Source organism: Mustela nivalis (assembly GCF_964662115.1).
Source record: "Mustela nivalis genome assembly, chromosome: 5".
In the NCBI taxonomy this organism is placed as follows: domain Eukaryota; kingdom Metazoa; phylum Chordata; class Mammalia; order Carnivora; family Mustelidae; genus Mustela; species Mustela nivalis.
The window spans coordinates 82,691,443-82,696,405 of record NC_139024.1 but is presented as its reverse complement, the minus strand read 5'-3'; the positions used below and the strand labels follow the sequence as shown (position 1 = coordinate 82,696,405).

General features: G+C 45.0%; 1 long non-coding RNA gene across 2 annotated transcripts; it reads left to right on the top strand.

The window, feature by feature from the left end:
* The first annotated feature begins 215 nt into the window (after nucleotides 1–215).
* Nucleotides 216–4,375, top strand: LOC309865654. 2 transcript variants are annotated; one of them, XR_014312218.1, is made up of 3 exons: nucleotides 216–572; nucleotides 1,442–1,567; nucleotides 3,631–4,375. It is a non-coding gene; the product is annotated as an uncharacterized lncRNA (long non-coding RNA). The 2 variants fall into 2 exon arrangements; XR_014312219.1 differs by lacking the exon at nucleotides 1,442–1,567 and having other exon boundaries at nucleotides 313–572.
* Nucleotides 4,376–4,963: the final 588 nt, after the last annotated feature.

Sequence of the window (4,963 nt, the reverse complement as noted above, 5' to 3'; positions counted from 1 at the left end):
GAGAAAAACAGAATACTTCAACTATAAGCCGGTTCCTAACCAGGGTTTTGAAATTAAAAACATGATGTAGAGAAAATTAGTTTGTCAGTTCGTTTAAGCCTCAGCTCTGCAATTTAACTCTCCCTGGAGTCCAATTATTCTGGTTTCTCCAAAGAGAAGTCTAAGTAAGAATAAGAAAACAGAGCATCTAAAAACAAAGGCAGATAGAATATCATGGGAGAAAGTCATCTGCAGGGGCCCCCAAAGGCCAGATTTCCACTGTGGGGATGTCAACAAGAAGAAAATATATTTAACCATTTTAAGTCTTTCTCCATCAGTGGAAGAGAGGCAGCTTTCAGGGTGAATCTTGCTGTCGAGAGAGAAGGCAACTGTATAGACCCCCACTATGGCCTGTGTCAGGTTTTAGCCCCCTGTAAGCAGACACTTGGTGTTTATTGTTCGGCTGTGTCCTGAAGGATTATCACAAAGCAAGAGGCTTCTAGAGTTGTCTTCCTGCCCCACGGAGAACCAGCAGAATTTGAAGGAAAGCATGTCACATTGCCTTCAACTTGCATCTTCCATTCTCCTTTTAGGTACTGAGATTCTAAAAGCAAACAAACAAATAAAACAAAACAAAACAAAACACAGAGTGTTTTTTTTTTTTTAAAGATTTTATCTATTTATTTGAGAGAGAGATCACAAGTTGGCAGAGAGGCAGGCAGAGAGAGAGGGGGAAGCAGGGTCTCTGCTGGGCAGAGAGCTCGATTTGGGGCTTGATCCCAGGACCCAGAGATCACAACCTGAGCCGAAGGAAGAGGCTTAACCCACTGAGCCACCCAGGCGCCCCCAAAAGAGCTGTGTTAATACGGAGTTACATGAAAATATAATGGAACTCTTTCTCATACGTGTGGCATCTCTTGGTTATCTGTGGGTTTTTTGTTTGGGGTGATCCTGCTGTTTCATTTAGGTAATACATGGTAAATGGGGATATGTGGGAAGAGAAAGGTCAAGAGATGGTAGGAGGTAATTAGATTAATTAGATAATTAAGGGGAGATATGTGGGTGATTATTAATCTTCTTGCTAGCTGCATTTAGGCACAAGTACACATTTTAGTTTCCTTAATATTTACAAATGACTCATACCCTCTGAAATTCAACAGTCACAAAGTCTTCACATTTTCCTCTGGAAATTGCTCTGTGTAATGCTGAAGATGAAACGGCCCTTCTTTTTCTACTCTGGCAAAATGCTTTTTTTCTTTGCTGTATCTGTTTATTGGCCAGAGACACCAGGCAGTTCTGGATTTATCTATGATCTCCAAACCGGTATTTCTCTGGAGTCTCAATATCCACAGTACTGTGTCGGGAGGCTCCTTTAGAATATCAACTGATGGCTTTTGTCCCCAGGATTTTCTTTTCTCCATGGCCTTTTGCCCATTTGGTGAACCAAATCTTTGTTGTTTAGGGCAGGGTGGACCTATCTGAAAGAAGAGTCTTTTCTTGCAGCTCTGGAGCCAGGACCATGTGGGTAATGGAAAAGACTCATGAAAAGAGAGCTGTCGAGGTTTGGAAGAGTCTTCTTGACCTCTAGGTGAGATCAGGGTCCCCTGACTGAGGGGATGGTGAGTGGAGAACTCAGAAGCTTGTATATTCCAGGCCTCGTGCTGTGTTCCCCACAACTGGACCAGGACTTCTGGGTTGGGGGGTAGGGACAGTGGAGAGGGGAATGACCCTCACCACAGTGAGGGTGGTGACCCAAAACTGTTACAGTTTTGGTGACTTCAGTGGTTGTTGTGAGGTGAAATTTCACACAAAGATGCTGTGCGGCCTCCATCGGGCCACTCTCGGCAGCGGTTGCTTTAATTGTTTCTAATGATCACTTTGGACAAAGTCTGGAAGAACAGAGGAAAAGCAATTTCATTGTGTGAGGAGGGTGTTCCGATCCTTTTAAACTAGTATTCATGAGGTCTGTGAGCTCTTGGTACATTTCGGCTGGATAGTACCCGGGGTGATTTGCAGGAGCAGAAAGGGCCTCTCCCCTGTGTCTCGACACCACAGCAGTCCCTGGATATTAGATACAACTCTGGGGAAAAGCTGGGGGTATAGAATGACCCTAACATATCTTACTGTAATCTGTGATCATTGTTACTCAGGCAAAACACAGGAAATCGTGCAGACAGTTCTCTGGGGAAAGGGGAGGGTGACTTGAGCTGAGACCTGAGGAGTGAGTTAGAGATAACGAGGTGTCTGGGATGGTAGAAAGCAAATATAGTCCCTGGGCTGGCCAGGGACTATTGACCTGGTGAGCCACCTAGAACCGTTTGTGAAATGTTGTCAAAAGGGAAAAAGCAACGGAACAAGGAGAAGGGACTGGTCAGTGGTGGTGAACCCTGCAGAGAGGCCAGGCAATGTGAAGACCACTGGATTTAAAGAATACAGAAGATGCTGGTGTTGGCTTTGTCGGGGCTAGTCTCCGCAGACCAGGAAGGTGGTGCACAGGGAATAAAACTGCAGGAGATTGAGACATGGGAGGTATAGAACTAAAGATGGTAAACAGAGACAACTCTTCCTTGAAATTTGGCTGCAAAAAGAACGGTAAAGGGCAGTAGGTGGGAGCCAGATATGGGGTCAAATGAAGAGGCTTTTAGTGCGGGGAGCCTTCAAGTATGCATAAACAGACGTAGGAAGTAGCAAGAAGAGCGGGTAGGAGAGCAAGGAAAGAGGAGGGGGACACTGGGTAGCAAAGGACCCCTGAGGAACTAGAAATGACCCAAACCAAAGACCCAAGAGGAAATTGGTCTAAGTGGGAGAAGAAAAGGCTGAGGGTTCAGTTATCTGTAAATTTGGTGGCAGAAGGTAAGGGAGCTGCCTAAGGGTCTCTGTGAAGTGGGAATTGATAGGATCTGCTCACTGGGATGGGTTGCAGGGTGGGAAGGCTGGTAAAATCAAAGAATTAAAGAAGGTGCAAAGACGTGAAACAGCTGGTAGAGTGAGTACGAATTCTAGATGCATACAAAACCCCTTCTGAAATGCCAATTGAATATTACCCCCACCTTAAAAGACCACCAGAGACGTGAGTCAAAGCCAAGCAGCAAGGGTCGTTTATTGCAGGTTCGAACCTGGACCTCTGCGGCGCTCGTTGCCGATAACACCGAGAGGTCCAAAGCTGGGTTGGTGCAGGGTTTTTATAGACAGGTACAAACAAATTTCGGGTAGGGCTGAGCTTATTGATTGATAGTTTGAACACAATTGGGAGTCTCCTGGCGGAATGTTACATTCCTGCTATCAAGCATCCCTGTTAATGAGATTTAGGTTTAGAAGTATTTACTTTTCCTTCTACCTCCCGCCTCCTTCGGTTTTTCATGGAGGGGAGGGTGACATTAGGGCTATTGATAAGGTAACTTCTTTGTTGTAAATCTCAAGGATATTTGCAAACCAGGGGAGACTCCTACCTTGCAGGACTGTGATCTCTGCAAGTTAACTATTTATCGTTTTATGGAAGTCAGGGGTGCCTGAGGAATGCTACACATATGGAGGGGAGCAGGTGAAGGGGGGGTGCAAGGCGCCAGCTTTTGCTTTGTCCTCAGCCAGCCTCCTGCTCCTTCACTTCTATTTCAGTACTTTGATTTCTATTTTGATGTCTCATTCCTCTAGGTGGCAGATGCTTCATCTGAGTCAATTCAAGAAGGGCTGACAGAGAGAAGTCGGATTAAATGGGTCTGGAGCTTAAAGAAAGGATATGGGCTGAAAACATCAATTTGGGGTTCCTCAGAACAGGGTTTGCCCAAGAGTCATTGACATGGATCAGGGAGAGAAAAGAGGAAAAAGAGCCAAACCTGGAAAAACTTCAACATCTGAAGGCTCAGTAGAAGGAAGAAGAATCAGCAGAGGAGATTGTAGAGGTAGGAAGCAAAGCGGAAGAATGTGGTATCACAGAACTAAGGGAAGTGAATATTTTAAGTAAGTGGAATAAGAGGTCAGCTAGGATTAGGATTATAAAATATCTTTCGGTGTCATGTCTTCTTTCTTTGGGTTGGCGCACACACAAAAAAAGTGAGAAGATATATAATTATCTTATATAAGGCCACCCTTTATTGAATTTCCAGTGCCTGATTATATTATCCAACCAAGTAATCAATCATATTCACCAGAACACACTGTGTGCCAAAATGTGCTAAGGACAGTGTTTCCTCGTATGCTCACTGGGGCTCATCAACCATTCTCATGGTCACACATTAAAAAAACAATATTTGGGGCACCTGAGTGGCTTACTTGGTTAAGCGTCTGTCTTTGGCTTCACCTTGGGCTCTGGGCTCACAGGGGAGACAGCTTCTCCTTCTCCCTCTTCCCCCTCCATCGTCTCTTCTTCTCTCTCAAATAAATAAATCTTTAAAACATTTTTTTTTGTTGTTTATTTAGAGAGTGCAAGAGGAGGGGCAGAGGCTGAGGGGGAGAGAATCCCAAGCAGACTCCACGCTGAACACAGAGCCTGACACAGGGCTCAATTCCACGACCCCAAGATCACAACCTGAGCTGAAACCAGGAGTCAGATGCTTAACTGACTGAGCCACCTAGGCACCCCTAAATTAATAAAAACCTTAACAAGAAAAACAAAAGTATTAGTACCACTCCTGTGGTGAATGGGTGATGAGGCTCCCAAGCCTGCCTGGGTCCATTTGGCTACACTGAGGGCTGGAAGGGAGCTATTATTATCATCCTCTGCTTCTGATCAAGGTTTTTCTTATTCTTATAGTGAGTATGATGGTAGAGGAGCTTTATTGTTGTGAGAGCAGAGCTGGGAACCACCCAGGGTAAGAGCTGTCAGTGGTCATTAGGGGGGTTAGTCAGAGCTTTGGAGAATGAGGGAGGTTTCAAAAGCTAGGTACTTAAAAAAAAGGCTACATTACATTGTTCAGCTTTCGGTCATGAGGAAGGGGTAGCGAGAGATAGTGGGAAGAGAGAGGGAGAGAGAGGGAAATAAGTTTAT